This window comes from Haliaeetus leucocephalus, unplaced genomic scaffold (genome assembly GCF_000737465.1).
Source record: "Haliaeetus leucocephalus isolate CR32 unplaced genomic scaffold, Haliaeetus_leucocephalus-4.0 Scaffold177, whole genome shotgun sequence".
Taxonomy (NCBI): Eukaryota; Metazoa; Chordata; class Aves; order Accipitriformes; family Accipitridae; genus Haliaeetus; species Haliaeetus leucocephalus.
Window position 1 is genome coordinate 260,859 of NW_010972613.1, and position 14,610 is coordinate 275,468.

The window sequence follows — 14,610 nt, forward strand, 5'->3', positions numbered from 1 at the left end:
GAAGGCCCGGCCCGCCCGCGCCGCCGCCACAGGCCCGCCAGGGGGCGCCGCCGCCTCCCGTACTTACGCGCGCGCTCTCTCTCTCCCCCCTCCGCCCCAGCCGTCGCCATGGTGACCGCTGGGTGCGTAGCGGCCCTTACGAAGCTGACGCAGTGGGCGGCCCGGCACGGGCGGGGGCGGCCCCTGCACGGGCGGAGGCGGTGTTAGAGAATCGGGGGGCCGCGAGGCCCCCGGGATGGAGGTGGCGGTGGCGGCGGCCCTGGCCCTGAGGCGGCGGCGGCAGAGAGGTGAGGCGGGAGGGCGGCGGTGACCCCCGCGCCCTGGATCGGCCCCGGCACGGGGGGGACGACGACGGGGACACGGCTGTCAGCCCCCCTCTCCGCACCGGTGGGGCCTTTCCTGCGGCGGGAGGGCAGGTCCCCGCGGGGCGTGAGGGGAAGAGGCCGCTGAGGCAGCTGTTGGGGTCCCGGTGGGCCGCGGAGGGGGGGGGCGTGTCACCGAGGGGCGAAGCGGGAGTCGGTGAGGGCTGGGGGTGCCGGCGGTGCTTTGTTCTGTCCCGCCCTGGTCGGGTAAAGCGGTTGGCAGGTGCGGGTGGGGTTGGCGGAGCTGTGGCCGGAGGGAAGGTTTTCTTTGCCGGGCTGCGGGGAGACGGCGGGCCGGCTGAGCAGGGGCGGTGTGGGTGGTTGTCTCCTGCGGGAACCGCGTCTTTCCAGCTGGAGGGCCTCCTCGCAATGTGGCCTGCACCCTACAGAAAGAGGCGGTCCTTTGCCCCAGACAGGTGTGAGGGCTGATGGCGGGGTCAGAACTGGGACCCAAGACCCCAGTCCAAGCTGGCCTTGGCTGTGGGGGATTGGATAGGCGTTGCTGTCTGATCGTACAGGGAGAAGCTGCTGGTGTGTAGAGGGGTGGGTGTGACACATGGATTCTTTCTCTCAGCCTTTATTACTTCTCTACAGGGACGGGTATCTGAAACGGTTACCTGGCACTAAAAGTACTTCTGCCATGTGGATCTGCCACAGTGGGTGATGCGCCCTGACCATAGAAGTCCCCGGTTAAGGTCACAGAGACCTGCATGCTTGTAGAAGTAAAGGCTATATCGCTTTCAGATCTTATAGCTGAGATGTTGCCAGACTGCTCAGCCAGAATTCATGCTGTGCCCATTCTGGGAATTGGTATCTGCCGGTGTGTTTGGGACAGGCTTCAGCTGTCACTTGAAATATAGGAATGGGGATTGCTGAGTCTGCAGGTCCTGATACACGGGTTGGTATGTATAGCCAGCTCCAGGTGGGAAACAGCACGGTGATTGCCAAAGACAGTATATACAGCTTCTGGGACGCTGGAGTGTTTGTAGGTGTTGCATACTGAAAGCAGCAAATCTCTGTTTGATGGATTAGCCAGTGTGTTAAAGGAAATGGTTCTGAGGGAAAGTATAATCTCTGCCAAGGTGGGAAGGAGATTACTCACCTGCCAGGACAAAACCTTGTGTTACCTGGTGATGAGTTGCTATATCCTGCTCACTGTCATCTTCTGGTTAAACAGGGGGTTCAGTGTCTCTGAGCTTGTGTGGTCAGGCTGAGTGGTTTTAAAATAGTCGTGGTTGGGAGATAATGAAATTGTAGGAAGTGGCTTTTGTAAAGACCGAGTCTTTAATCTCTGAGTTTTATGGCATTGGCTTCAGTGAAATGTGTATGCAGTGGGGAAGTGTCTACACTGTTAAGGAGGTTAGTTTGTGATTGGGGAGGAAGGAATATCTATTGGACACTGGTGGAAAGCTTTCTAAATAGAAAACATTATCTGGGTGAAGCTATTTGTTGTCCTAGGTGTTAGCTTTCTGTGTCATAAAAGTTACATGGGGTTCTTAAAGCTGCTGATTAGATTACTGCTCAGCCCAGTGAATGTGTGTCAGTTTGTAGTGGACAGGCTGCCCAGTAGTGGCTAAAAGGCACAAGAAACTTGAACAGCATCTGCAACGTGGTAAATAATGCATATAGCCTGGAACTTGTGTAACCAAAACCCTTCAGAAAGGAGTAGGACAAATGTTCCCCTTTAAATCTGTATTTAAATAAGGGATTTGGGAGTTACCGTCTCTGCTGTTTTACAAAAATTTTACTCCCTCTATAACATGCTACAGAGTCAAAATCACAGATTCAAGGATATGAACTACATACGTATTGCTGGTACTGATTTTGATAGCGCTGATCAGGTTTGATCAGAATTCCATTTCAACTTAAGGCACTGGGCTGGATCCTTTTGACTGCTATCTGCAAAACCAAATCAGAAGTCAGAGAAACAAGGATTGCTGTAAGCCCCTGGCAGCTCGATCACTGCTGAGAAATGGGCAATGAGAAAGGCAAACGTCACTGTGCTGCATCCACCTGTTCCTCTTCTAGAGTCCTAGGAAGGAACAGTTGTGCAACACTGATCTGAGCGGTTAAAATTGAGAAACGTGCGCTCCAGGAAGAACAGTGGGAAGGATGAAAAGACTCCCTCCAATGAGAAAAACTTATGTTAAAAAAAATTAGAGAAGAGAAATAGGGTAAACCAAAATACTTGTCAGTCTGTTTCATAGGGAAAAAAAAATAATGTCGATATCAGACTGTTTAGAAGTGTTGAGAAGCCTTGCCTTCAGCAGATACTCAGTGCGTTTGCATTGTACTAAATTTTGTCAGTTTTACTTTTTATGAAACTTTTTCAAAGTTCCTATGAACAAATAGTTATGACAAAAAAAATCTGCTTTGTATGTAAGTGCACCGATGTGCTCCTGGACTTTGGGTGGGAATATAAATGTCACATTCTTTGTGCTATGTCCACCTTGGTTTGTTCTAAGAAGAGATTTTTATGTATCCCTTAAACACTGTGTACATCTAACCAGAAACCGGAGACATAAACTTGCAAGCCCTCTAGCTGCCCTTTGATAGATTCACTTGACTTGCATGTTTTTATCAGTCTCACCTGTCTTTGCTTCCCTCTGTAAAACAGTTTGGCATTCCCCATGGGATCTGAGCGTACGAGCTGTGAGTTGCCATGTAATCCATGTGAAGTTCAGGTCATGTCTCTATTTGTGATGTGACCTTTAATCCTAGGGTGCTGAAGGTACAGATGTTTAATGGCATTTTATACTGCCGAGTATAAAAATGGGCAGAGGGGTGTTTCCTGTGCAACCTCATCTTAGAAGTGAATTAATTTTGCGTTAGCTCATCAGAACTAGGTCACTTTGGTTTCTGAGTTGCAATAAAATTGAACGGATTTGCAAACAAGAATTACACACTTCTTCCAAGCCTTTGTGACTTGGAAAACTCTCCTTAAAGCAACATAAATACCAATCTTGGTTTTGTGGGTCTTGTCCAGGCAAGGAACAGCAAGCTGGAGACCTGTAGGAAATACAAGACTGCTACTTGAGAGAGTAAACCCCAGTGTGCTTGGTATGGTGCTCAGCTTGGGCGGGGGGATAACAGCCTGTGAGGCTTTGAGTCATTTATAGGCCTGCCTGCAGTTTACTAAACTTTCTTGCATTAAACCAGCAGTGATTCGTTCTGTCTTCAGACGGGGGAAGGATGTTTGAGGCTTTTTCCTTGGGTAGCAAAGTTTTATATCTACCCTAGAACAAGCAGCTTTTACTTTGGGGAGTCTGCTTGCACTCCGCTTTTCCTCTGAGAAAACAGCATACTCTGCTTTTCAGCTTGCCACCTAGGTAGCAGTAAATAATACTTGGTTAAAGCTAGCAGTCTCTCTGATTCTGACAGTGATCCAGCAGATGAATAAGTACATCCTGAGCTGGATTCAGTACTGGAGTTTGAGGAAGTTACATTTAAAGAGACAGCAATTGAGATGCTTGGAAGAGTGGAACTATTTTCATCTGCTTTTAGAGAGCTAGGGGAAAGGAGTTTATGAAAGTGCCCTTTGTGCTATCAGGAGCGTGACAAATGGACTCTTGGGATCTGTGGATAGCTTTGGGATGTTTATTCTTGCTGGAATAGATTCTTTGAGTAAATCAGACTTTTAACTTGAAGCTAGTTTGTGAAGATATTTTCTTTATTCTGCACTGCACATATGTGATACTGTAATTTAAGTCTTCCAGAACAAACATACATGGCACATGTTTCACGGTGGTGGGAATCGTTGTGATGCTTCTAGTTAGAACTCCATTGCTTTACTTCCAAGCTAATACTTTGTGTGTTTCTAAAGAGAAATCAGAAGAAAAATCTTGAAAATTTGCCAGGTGCAGTATCTGTCTGGCTTTGAACTTTTAAGATGGAAGAAACTGAAATTATTTTTCTGATTTTTCATAAGAAATGGAAAGTTTGCCTATTGAAAAACTAAAATCAAATTGCTGTGTTTTTTAAGAGCACAAGTACAGTTGGGAGTTGATAGTCTACTCACAGGGCACAGAAATAGACTCTAGAGTCTGCTCCCTTTGTGCAACCATGTTGATCCTGCTTACTAGGTCTCACTCTGCTTTCCAATAATACAATATGTTTTTTGTCTCCTACAGCTGCAATTGCTCTGCCTATAATTCTGTAGTGCAAGATGCTAAGCACTCTTATTCTGCTTGATTGTTTGGGTGCATGAGCTTAAGTCATGGTGCCTGGTATCTTGATCCTAAGTTCGTTATAAACTAAGTGTATGTAAGAATGTAACCATAACTGATCTATTAAAAAAAAAAAAAGTCTAAAATACAGTGAACTAATTAACTATTTGAAGCACATTTACAAGCTTTTAAAGCATGATAATGACGCATGTGAAAATTGATGGGTTTGTATTTTAGAAGCAACATATAGTAAAGTGGAATATCCTAATGTAAATGCATACAAAATTTGTGTTTAAATGCAAAGCATAATGCTGCTGTATCTTGCTGATGATTTCAAATAAGAGGTAGAATTCCTACTGAGCTTTAGAAAAATGTGCCCTCTATCTTCAGTCACTTCTCTTTTCTGTTCTCTTCCTTCTTCCTTTTTATCCTTTTCTCCCTTCCAGTGAAAGGGGTGTAGGTCCCTTAGCTTATACACTGGATTTGTTTGAAAAGATGTAAAGATGTCAAGCTAAAAGATTAAATAAAAAAGGTTGCTGATTATTTTTCTCTTCCTCGCAGCAAGACTAGAAAATCTGCATGGCAAGCAGAGACTGCTTGACTAACAGGGAGTTTTGTCATGAGTTCTTAACCCACAAGCTTCCAGTCTGTCTGCTTTTACACGAATGCTCCTTTAACTGGGCTAGTGTTCCTGTAGACTCTTGCAGACCACTGGAAGTCCTCCTCTTTCCCCCTCCATTGGAGTTTCTGTCCCTCTTTGAGGAGGCCTGGCCTTCTGGTCTCCTTCAGGTTGACTACAAATGTCTATAGAATTGTGTGAGAATTCATGGCTTTTTGTTCAGTTCAAGCTATTAACTCAGTAGCCAGCCTACTTTGGTTCTTGCGTATTCCCTTTGTGTGAAATTAAAACAAGTGGATTCCTCAGTGATGTCTCTGACCTTAATACGAATTTCTTCCTGAAAACAGGATACAAGAAGCATTCTAGAGTTGTAAAAATTGTAGTTTTCCTCATGTTCTTCACTTGCTGTTTTGTCAGGCAAAGGTGCTGTTCAGCAAGCAATGATAAAAAACCCAGTGCAACTAACTTCTCTAGTAAGATAAATTGTCTTCTGTTGAGTTGTTTAAACTGATCTCATTTCCATAACCTTATGCACAGATCTATATCGCTGCATCAGCAGTAATCTGGTGATGAAAAGTCCTCTTCTAGCACATACCTGCAGAGGACTGCTGGTAGAGTTATCATGGGTGGAGTTTGTGCCTTTTGTGTGTTGTGTGTATTTTCTAAATGCCTGCTGTTTCAGAAGAATAGAATCATAGAATCATTTAGGTTGGAAAAGACCTTCAAGATCGAGTCCAACCATTAAGAAGTTTTGTGAGCTCCTTCCTTTAGATAAAGGATTGTGTTGCTGCATGCACTTCCATTTTCTCTGATTTTTCCTCAGAGTGAGAATGTCCTTGTCCCCTGAGGGGGTACTAGCTGAGAAAGCTGTCAGGCACAGGAATTGGTGTCAGTCCCTCTTCCTCAGCATTCTGGTTTCTGTCTGGGCATTGGCGTCTTTAGGGGTGAGTAAGCACTCGTGATCCTTTTCAGGAGTTTGTTCTCCCACTGTTGCTGGTGGGATAGTTTATTTGATACAGTTTGGTGCTCTGTGATGTGCATGATGGGAAGATTTGCTTGGACCATCTAAACAATGAGTGTCATATTATTGAAGAGCTTGTAACTCTTTGCTGAATGAGAGCAGAGACTTGCTGATACTGAAATTGATTGTATGAGATGCTCCTTCTTGTGAAGACACAGTAAGATAATTTTAAACAGTGTTTATGGTTACTAGGAGTAATTAGCTAATTGATAAATATGAGAAGGCTACCTTAAATGAATAGGTGCTCTAAGCATTTGCCATGTCTGTCTTCCTCTGTAATAACTGTTTCTTCTTTGATTTGTTGGTCTAGATGTATGGTTATCAGCACAGACCTGAGAGGTGCTGAGTTTAGATCCAGGCCAGCTTCTAGACTGAGTCCTTATTCTTTTCTGAAGAACAAATGTGCAAATGGTGAATCCCTTAGGCCACCTTAAATAAAACTGAACTGGATAATAGGAAGAAACAGGGAAATTCAGGACCTTGCAGTTTCATTGCAGTAAGTACAATAGAAATGGTGAGGCTGGTTTGAAAAAAAGCTCCAGAGCATTTCTACACTGAAAGGTTTCCATTCAGGTCTGTTACACTGCTCCATGTCTGTTAGAAGTTGGAATTTACACAGCTCTGCATCTTTTAGAAAGAAGAATGAAATTTAGTATGGTGTCATGGCTTGTCATTTTGGCACAGATCTGTGTAATGTGCTTGCTGGTGTTTACAGCCATAGATACAGCCTTGATGTATTTTTGGAATATAGATTCCAGCTCAAAAGTCTGAGCTTCTGGAGGCTTGTCTTCCCCATGTGATCTGCCAAATGATCCTGCAAAATTGTGCTCTTTTCTCTCATGGGAAATTAACTCTTTCACCTCCCATAAAATAAGAGCAAGTCAGATCCTTCTTGTGAGTTTGCAGCATCTCAGCCAGCCTATGACTGCCCTGAATAAAGTGAATCCTACCTTCTTGTGTTGTCTTGCATACTATATTTCTTGGTCATATCAGGACTCCTTAAGTGTTCTTCATTGAAATGCAACCTAGTGCTGTCTAATAACTTCCCTTTATGCTTGTCTTGTCTTTGTCAGGGTCCAAAACGTGTTCTTTCCTTTTTGAAACACAACTCGGATTTTGGTGGTTGAAAATTCAGATGTGGCAAGTAGTAAATGAAGTGAACTCTGCAACTCTCCATTGCTAAATGGTTCTGGAACAGTAAGTGGTTCAGTTTTTTGCTTGTCTGCTGTTGAACTCAAAACAAGACCTCTTTTAAAAGTGCACTGGCCAGTCTTCACGAACTTCAGCCTCAGACACTCTGGAGATGGCAGTTTTTCTAGCCAGTGGTCTGTCTCTTGTTCCAGGATAACTCTGTGAAGATGATGTGTCCTTCCATTTCAGCAGTCCTGTCTGACTGCTTTACCTCTCAGCCAGATTTAACCTTTTAAACTACAGTACCCTTTTTGTGACTCTGTTCTGTCTGATTCAGTTGTTTGTCACCATCTCCATGGTATCCAAGCATCCGCTAACGACAACTGCTTCACTAAATGAGAGCATTCAGATATGAACCTCTGTATTTTTGCTTGGAGGGGAAACGTGCCTGTGATCCCATGTCAGAGGAAGCAAAAAAGTTACCATTTGCTCTGCTGAATGGCGGATATAAGTCCTTAAAAGAAAATGAAGAAGCAGTAATTTGCCACTGAAGTTCTCTCTTAAGTTCCTGTTACAGTGTACATTCTTTTTCTTTCCTGAATAGAGAATAATGACAGATTTCTTTGAGAGATTCTCTGTGTGCTGTGGGATTGCTCTTCCCCTCACCTTTGTCATTTTCACTTATTTTCTAGCAGAGAAAGAGGCTGCTCTTTCTTTTGAAGTTTTCCTTCCGAGGTTAATATGGGGCTAAAACTATTTGGCAGATGAATAATAAAGCGCATAGGAAGCGAGAGATGCCTTTCCTGAGATGTTACGTGCATGTTCTAAAACCGGAAAGAGTAGAGCTTTCCTCGAACTTCAGCGACACAAGAGGAGTGCAGGGCAAAATGCCTTTGTGTAATTCCAGTGGTAAAACTTCATTCTGCAGGAAGCCATGGGCTTCTTTCTCCAGAAGCCCTTTCCCCTCTAAATTTCATGCCTATTCCTGGTTCAATACTTTGCTTTTGTAAAACGGTTTTTTTATCCTCATTGATTTTTTTTTTTTAAACAAAAAAAGGAACAAGCTTTCTTTCAGATCTGAGAGCAAACCCTTTTGAACACCTCAGGGGCCATAATTGAATTTAACCCAATAGGAAATGGGGACATCCACAAATGCAGTGTTGTCCTTTGGTTCTTCCAAATGTTACTGGCCTGGAAGAGTCTGAGATAAAGAACTTTGCTGGTTGCATGTAACTATTATTTTACCTTGCTTTATGGGACCCCAGCTCTCTGCTGGTGGGAAAGAGAATTTATCGATTCTCTAAAGTCTTGGTCTGACTTTGTCTCTCTTTTGGGTGAGGGCGGAGGAATTAGTACAGGCGGTTTTGGAGGTGGGAACCACGTAGGATGCTGCAGAAAATGCTCGTTCTTCTGTGAACGGGTGGCTGAGTAAGTGTGGTGCATGCATCTGAAGTGCCTTGTGGGAGCCTGCTGGTAATATTTACAGAGTTTGTGAATTTGGAGTATGCGGTGTATGAGTTTGCATGCAAGCCCAGAAGTGTCAAGTATGTTTAATTTGCCCCAGTGAAGGGGGGTGTGTCTGTAAGCTTGTTCAGGGAGGGGTGCAGAAAGCCTGAAAATCAATCCACTGTGAGTTGGGTAAGCGGGTATTTGGGGAGAAGAAATATGAATATGCATACTTTAGCAGTTTCTCTATAATCTAGTGTGCAAGTTTGCAGGATGTGTATTTGTATATGTGTATGCCACGTACTTCTGAGTGGTTAGATGTGCATTGGGGAAATGAACAACTCTACCCATGCCCTTCATAGTGCAAGGAACCTATGTTTTGTGTCCCTGGTTTTACTGGCTCCTTGGGTGTTCATTTCCTGGAATGGCTTGAAAGCCTCTGGTTAGGAACTCTAAGGTATGTTGCATCTGACCTTTATTCTTTGGGACATGCAACACCTATTTTGTGATTAGTTGCCCTGACTAGGTCCTCAAGGGGATGATATCACCACAGAAATAGTGATTTTTCCTTCTACTGGGAGTGGTAAAGAGCAGAGGAATTCAGCCTGGTGCTGTGTGTTCTTTGTCTGACAGATTGTCACATCCTTGTTCTCCTGCGCTGTTGTGTGTGTTTGGGCCTGCTGATGGAGGAGCTGGGGGTGCCTGGGTGAGGTTAAATGGATGTTTTGAGACAGTAAGGCATTAGCGGAGAAATAAATTGATGATGGAAGTGTCCAGCATCGGGGACAAGAAAAGGAAATGAGCGTTTGTGGGACTTGAACCTTTGTGCGTGATGTGAACTGAAAGCCTGATAAGGACTTGCTGCCACTCTGCATTTTGAGGTTATGCTGTAGAAGCTGGGGAGCCGATGCAGCAGATCTGTTCAGAGCTGCTTTAGTGACTCTGAACTCTCAAATATTTGAGTCGAGAGTGGAAGGAAAATCACTGTGTTTATTCTCTGAAATGAGTATGCATGCTAATACGAAGTGTTAGATTACTTTCTAAAGTTATGTGACCGCTACTACTGAATGTACAGGGTGCTTGTGTTAGCTACTCTGAGGTAAGTTGGCTGTGTAGGCTGAGGAAGAGGACAGAGTTGCCCAAGGGGACATGGAAGTGTCTCCAACACTGAGTATCCTGGACTGTCCTTCTCTGAGCTACCTGAGCTAATTACTCTCTTAAAACATTGCAATGTTGTGCAATGGACAAGTCAGTGTCCTTTATGTCCGTAGCTGCTGTTGTATTTATCCTATGAAAACCTGGTTTTCTGGCTGCTCTGCTCGTCTTTCTTTTCTAGTTAACTCTTTTCGTTTGTTACAAACAAAAAGACTTGAAAGCAGTATAATGCATGGGTTTTTAATTGAACAGAGGACAGCAAGAGACAGCTCTAGTCTTGCTTCCCACTTAAATGTGTTCATAAGGAATAAGGCCTTTCATTTGTATGATCACAGTACTAGACAAAGAGGCATGATTTTTGGTAAATAACACAGTTGAACTGAAAGGGAAGAAAGCACATTGGTTCCTGTTGCTGTAGCTGCAGGTCTTTTGCATTTTGTGTCACTACTCTGTATATCGTGCCTGTGAAATGAAATCCTTTTGAGTGCAAAAGCATGAAAGGGTGCGGTTAAAGCAATCGGGAACCTTTTCACTTTAAATTACCTGATTTATGACATGAAAATCTCAATGTTAACATAGATTTGTTTTGCAAACCATTCGACTGTAAGTTACCTGATGTTATGCCAAAACACTCCCTCTTGACTAGCATGTGAAAAATACAGCTCTTGAGCCTCTGGTCTAGACCACAAGGGCTAAACGCTCCTGAAGAAAGAGTAAGTTGAACCTTCAGTTCTTTCAGCAGGCACTACTTCAGTAACATGCTTCATTTAATGTCAATATTTGAGGAAGTGTTTTGGGTGGGGAGTGTGAGTGAACCCCCTTTTCTCTTCCGGTTCTGTTCTGGACTACTTTCATCATACCAGTATGTCTGGGCTTGCAGCTTTTGTGTTGACAGTATGAACTGCAGATTGGTCTTCTGCTTTCGCATCTGGACATGCAAGCCTCTCACTGCAGAGAAGGTGCAGTGCCAGAGGGTGGGATACTGGAACTCCTGGTTGTCCAAGCCTGGAGAAGCAGGAGATCCTGTTTCCAGAAAATGCATCCATTTGTTTCCCTGTACTTTAGATGAATATGCTGGTGTTTGCTCAACTGCTTTGCACCTGACTGCTGCCTCTGTGCAGGAATTTTCCAGGAGTTTGGATTTCACAATGGAGTTTTTGTGTAAACTGTGGATTTTTTAAGAGGAAAAAAGTGATGGATGCCTATTAGGAGAGAAGAAAAGGGAGGAAGATACGATTATCCAAGACTCATTGGCCCTCAGGAGTGTGTGGCTGTTGCTCCCTTTTTGTAGGAAGCAGGAGTAGAAGGGATGAGAAATGTGTTATCTTTATCTTTTCTTCAAATATGCATAGTGTTCCTGCTGCAGAGGAGCAAGGCTACCAAGACATCGTTAGGTATTTCTGCTGTTGGAAAAGGAGATGGGGTTGGAAGCAGTTGTGGCTCTTACGTTCCTATGGGAACAGATAGGAGATGCAAGGGCTTGAATTCTCAACTATAAGGGGATTTGTCAAGAAAGGTGGGAAAAGGATTTAATTTCTGATTTGAGTGGGAAACTAATATTCATTCTCTCCCCGATTTGGCTCCTGATTGCAAGTTTTTCTCTGCTGAAGAGGAGACAGGATTTTGTGCAGTGTCTTCAAGGCTGCTTCACTGCTCCATGGCCACAGAGTTAATTACAAGTTGGACAATGAGATGCATGAGTCCACCCTGCTGCTGTTTTACTGACTCAGCAGTTCAGTGCTCTATTTTATATGGCGAGGGGCAGCAAAAAGACCGCACACGTCTGCTGGATGAGAGTGCAAACACAGCTCTGTTCCACATAGCAGTGGTGCTTGCGGAGCAGGGTTAGTAACCCAGTCTGAATGAATGCTCCAGACTAAACTATTTCTGAATCCACTTTTACCACCCCATTTAAAGTAGATAAGATGTTCAGGGCAGAGACATCTGGCTTTGTTTTCACTGCGCTGAGCTGTAGCCTGTTGTTAAAGCAATTCCTAGCGAATGGAGGACTTTGCGCAGTCCTGTCTAGCACGCCTCTCTTCCTGGCAAGATCAGCCGACATGCTGTAAGTAGATTCTCCCTGTTCAGAAAGGTTGGGTGGTATAAGATTCATGGTGTATCAAGGAAAACAGCTGCCTTATGTGACCTAAGAGGAATTGCAGTCCCAAAGTTAGGTTGCTCTGTCTGTAAATTGAAAATGAAATGGCAAAAAGAAAGGAGGTTGATTAACGAAGAGGTTTAGATTTCTAACAATAAGTGTTTTGTTTCCAGCTAAATTCAGTGGAAAGCAGGCACCTGCCTTGGGGTGGTGCCTTGCTGGCTCTTGGATGGGTGCAATTCTTGGTCACCAGGAACAGCTTTATTTTTTTAAAAGAGAAAAAATCTGGTGGCTTTGGCAGTTTGTCATGGTAGTTAAAGGCTCAGGGAAAGAAGGGGTGTTGGTCTTAAAATGGACCTTGTCAGGTGACTAAAACCCATCATTTTGCACTTACCTCTTGGAAGAAGTTCCCTTTAATGTTCTTGTATATACATAACTTTTTAGCTGCACATCCTGGTTCTTTGTTAGAAAGTCAACATAATATGACCAGTGAGCAAAAGTAGGACTGTGGCTCACACCTGCCGATCGTATGAGCAGTAGGTGTGGTGTTTGAGACTGCACAGGGATGCTTTGTCTGTGCTATGGTGAGTATTGTTTGCTGGTGCAGTGATAAAAAGAGGTGTTGGGGCCCCGACTGAAGCAGTTGTGCTTGGTGGAGCTTTTACCTTTGTGAACTTCCAGTGCCACTTCTGCCACTGTAGCTGTACTGTGGCTGAGTTGTGGCCAGCACATCTGGGGACTCCTGCCTGTAGGTTACTGTCTCTTATTATAAGGGGGATAGTTGTCAAGTCTTCCCAACCCCCAAAACTATGGGTTTTCAGTTAGTTTGTAGCTGGCCATTAAATATGATACCTGCTTGGTACTTAAAAATTTCACTGTGCTTAGTGCAAATAATACTATTTCTTCATAGTGCTTACACTTTCTGTGTTACCAATGTTGTAAAATGCAATTTGAACTAAGATCACTTAGGTGTGCAGAAAAATTTAAGTGCTTCACTTAAAGAATAGCTCTGCCTCCTTTGTAGCCTTCATACTGAGGGTGCTTGCTGAAGACTTGGAACTATTTAGAGAACATGATTTCAGCTTCCTTGGGGGGGCGAGGAGGGGCAGGGTGGAGCCCACCCTAGAAATGTGGGGGTTTTGAGCTTCTGTTCTGAACTGCAAAATCACAAAATTTTATCTCAGATTTCCCTAAAATTGGGATGGCAAATTTGTAGGCACTATAAGAAAAACTGAGTATTAGTTCTCAGTGTGTGGTTCTGGTACATGGCTCTTGTGTTCTCCAGAGATGGATAGCACAAAGGTCACTCTGCAGCCTTTGCTGGCAGCCTGGAGCAGGAACATGATGCCTGGTTGCTGTCAGCTGAGGGAGGGGTGTTAAAGCAGCAGGCTCTTGCTGTACTCATTTGGTGTCTTCAACTTCTTCCCCCCAGTCTCCTATTTGATGTTTCACTTCTGGATTCTTTGACTCCCATCCTGATAATGCTTTTGTTTTCTAAATCCTTTTCCAACTGGCTGGGTCAGAGAGTAAGTTGTTATTGTACATTTTGTTAGTGATTGCCAGTTCTGGTAGCCAAATGGAGGCAAGGCTGCTTCGGTGCTGTGGCCCAGATCCAGCCAAAAGTGCGGCTGAGCATTTAAGTCCTGGTAGGCTCGCACATACATGCACAACATAAACATGAATATATCTATGTATATGCTCTGCTGTGACAGCCCGGAGAGGAGCTAGGGCAGAGGCTCTGCTTCTCTGTCTAGGTTAATGGGGTTCCCCTGCCTGCTGTAGTGCCTCTGCTCCTCTGTGCTCATGGCAATGAGCCTTTGGTGGGGTGATGGGCCTGGGAGGAGCTGGGTGAGGGTGTTATTTGAGTTCCCCCACTTGCCATTTTGCCTCTGTGCTCCTGTGTGTTTAGGTGAGCTTTTTATCCCATAACCTAACACATATCAGACACCAGATTGTCTCTCTGCCCTTCCCCTGCTTCTTTCATGTACAGTCTATCACTGGTAGAAATGCATAATTTTTTCATTTTGCTGTGTTTGTGTCCTCCCTGGCTTATTTGGGTAATGCACAGGGAGAGAGGGAAGAAGGCATGTGTAGGCTGCTGGTATTGCAATTTAAAACCTACTTGTGGAAAAGGGAGTGGGGTCATTCTTGTCTTTTGTACACTTTTTTCCTTTTCCGGATTAACTTTAGCCTGGCAGCTGGAACACCTTTAAAGTTTCAGAGGTGCCAGGAGACATCATTGAACTGATGGTGAATTATTCACAGTGTCATTCTGCCAGTATTCTTATTTCCTTACTCCAGAGTTATCATTTTGGCCTATTGGTATCATTCATTCAATTGAAGTAGGATATTGTATGCTAGTGCACGCTCTTCTCCTGGACACTCTGATCCTAGCTGTGATTGAGGAGTACAGTGGAGGAAGGAAGAAGCCTGTGGATGTTCATTTTTTCCAGTTTAAAGAATGCTTGAATTCATCACGTGTTGGGCAAGTCAGTGCTCAAAACTGGATGCTGTAGCAGATTACATTCTCTGGGTCTGTCTGCTCTGCTGTTTTTGTCTTTACAATGAAAACAAAATCATAAATTATCTGTGCAGCTTTCTGCCACATCATG

The 14,610-nt window shown here is 44.1% G+C and overlaps 1 protein-coding gene across 4 annotated transcripts in view; it reads left to right on the plus strand.

Annotated features, from left to right (window-relative positions):
- The first annotated feature begins 220 nt into the window (after positions 1–220).
- The window catches only part of DAGLA (diacylglycerol lipase, alpha), a 68,454-nt gene continuing 54,064 nt past the window's right edge, over positions 221–14,610 (plus strand). For 2 of the 4 annotated variants that reach the window (XM_010564262.1, XM_010564267.1), the window contains exon 1: positions 221–287. The gene's annotated coding sequence lies outside the window, so the exon portion shown is untranslated. Of the gene's footprint in view, positions 288–5,970; positions 6,092–6,478; positions 6,665–7,241; positions 7,366–14,610 lie in introns of all 4 variants that reach the window. The other 2 variants (XM_010564263.1, XM_010564264.1) reach the window with 2 other exon arrangements.